This window comes from Sinocyclocheilus anshuiensis, unplaced genomic scaffold (assembly GCF_001515605.1).
Source record: "Sinocyclocheilus anshuiensis isolate Anshui unplaced genomic scaffold, SAMN03320099.WGS_v1.1 scaffold616, whole genome shotgun sequence".
Classification (NCBI taxonomy): domain Eukaryota; kingdom Metazoa; phylum Chordata; class Actinopteri; order Cypriniformes; family Cyprinidae; genus Sinocyclocheilus; species Sinocyclocheilus anshuiensis.
Window position 1 is genome coordinate 63,975 of NW_015557083.1, and position 2,343 is coordinate 66,317.

General features: G+C 35.7%; 1 protein-coding gene across 6 annotated transcripts in view; it reads right to left on the minus strand.

Moving 5' to 3' along the window:
• Positions 1-1,809, minus strand: part of LOC107676995 (unconventional myosin-Ib-like) — a 41,426-nt gene extending 39,617 nt beyond the window's left edge. For all 6 annotated transcript variants that reach the window (XM_016471770.1, XM_016471773.1, XM_016471774.1 and 3 more), the window contains exon 1: positions 1,759-1,809. The gene's annotated coding sequence lies outside the window, so the exon portion shown is untranslated. The remainder of the gene's footprint in view (positions 1-1,758) is intronic.
• Between the last annotated feature and the right edge of the window lie 534 nt (positions 1,810-2,343).

Below are 2,343 nucleotides of genomic sequence, written 5' to 3' on the forward strand. Positions count from 1 at the left end.
TATATATATATATAATTAAAAAACTGTGTTTTACTTTTTACATGGAATGATTTTAATCTACTTGGCACTAATGGCTGTGCAAGATTTATCTTGTTCGACGCTTAATGACTTTTCCATGTCTGGACCTGAGAGCAGTGACTTGTGCACAGAAGTGCTGACATGAAATGTTTTCTGAAGGCAAGGACGCCCACTTATGTTTTAGAGATTTACGGCTATTTTTGGACTCTGCTCAATTCACAGGACTTAACGTATGAAACATTTTGATCAACCTAATACATGAAGAGATGGCAGAGTGATAATCAAGCGGATAGAAAATTATGCTATAACGCCTCATTACATCTAGCTTTAAGCACAGGACCTGAACACTAAATAAAAGAGCCCAATTTCATTTATTTCTGAGCTGGGGTACATTTTCATTAGTACAGAAAAGCATTTTGAAATTAACAGAGTAACCCTGACTAACAGTAACTCATGATTTTCATCAGCCCTTGCTCTGTAGTCTGTAGTGTGTGGATTACCACAATCCCCATTTATCTCATTGCCTTGACTGTTGGATGTCCTAGATTTGAACGGTTGGCACAGTAAGATGACCATTTTAAACCAAGAGAAGTCCAGTTTTGTACAGAGGAAAACTGGCCCCCTGACTGAGCCTGGTTTCTCCCAAGGTTTTTTTCTCCATTCTGTGACCGATGGAGTTTTGGTTCCTTGCCGCTGTCGCCTCTGGCTTGCTTAGTTGGGGACACTTCATTTCCAGTTGTTAAAAGCGCTATATTATAAATAAAGGTGACTTGACTTAAATGGCTGTGGTTAATCTTCAGCATTCATTAAGTAATAAAAGATCTTCTTCTAAAAGAACATGACAGAGTTGATCTGACATGAAGAGAACTCGAACAAATGTTTAGTCAGAAAATCACAATACTATACCTGCTTGTTAGATAAATGCTTACAATTCAAAAACTAAAATAAAAATGTGTATTTACTTTCCCCAATTTTAAAATACTTCTTAAAATCTGTAAGTCATTCATAAAGACTGATAGGCAGGCACAACTTAATTACACAAAGTTTCTAATCAATTAGCAAGTTGCTATTCAGAACACATAGTGCTCTATGTGATATCTCAAACGGGAGAATATGAGATTGTATTCATATGAAAACCGAATGAAAATGCTGATACATTTATGATTGGCTCATAAATTATCAGAAACACGGCACCTGTTCACCATTTGTAGATTTTGATCTGATTCCCAACACCAGATGAACCGTTTGACACATGAAGAATCGAAATGCAATTTTTTAAAAAGTTCCAACACAGATGGACAGCACACTTCAAAGAGGTATGTTAGCCCGTAAAACTAATTTAATCTAAATCATTACTTTAGATTGCAGATTAAGCCAACTTGCATAACCATACCAATGTCAATCTATTCAGAGTCTATGACATATGTCTGCTTATACCACGAAGAAAATGCATTGGAACTACTGTAAAATGTAATTGGAGTAAGTTCCATCAGAGGGCATAATTGGTGAAGCATCCGTTGACAGCATTGTTAAAGAGATCAATTGGAAGAATGAGTGGATTAAATTAATGAGTGCAAGGGAATGAGAAATAACAGTTACAAAATCCTACAAACTGTTCAAACCATCAAGAAAGCAGCTAGTGTCACAATTATGAAAAAATATATAAAATTTGAAGAATCACTAATGTTAATTAGTTCCTGATTAGCTTGACTCGTGTTTAAGCATTGTAAGCGGTCTTACCCGTCTTTCCTGCTCCGCTCTCTCCAGTGATGAGAATGCACTGGTCGTTATCTTGCTTAAAAGAGAAAATATTCAGGCTTTAAAAGATTATTTAACAAAGCAAAGCTTTCGTTTGCAGTTAGGCACCTGTCTGCACTGTTCTGCTGAATCTGTACAAGCGATTTACTTCGACCATCTAGACCCTATTAAAATACTTCATCCTAAATTGAGAGCACTTTGCGACATTCTCCGATAAGAGGACAGGCAATGCATGGTTTAGATTTTACATCGGACACCAAGTGGTGACCCAACACAGTACCAAAATTGCTATTCAACTATAAATAAACAAATAAATATCCTTACAATTAAACTTTCAAGTGTATTAATATCGATAATATTACATAAAATTACATTAAATACATGTATAAATATACATTTCTGCAGGCAATTGCACTGCACAACATTATTAAAACAGACTCTTAAAAAGGCCAGTTTAACTATGCATGGAGTATATAGTTAGTTGCATTCTATTTATGCATTTACCATTGTTATTCCCTGCAGTGCACAACGGACCTGTGATCCATTTTTAAGCCACATTCCATCAGA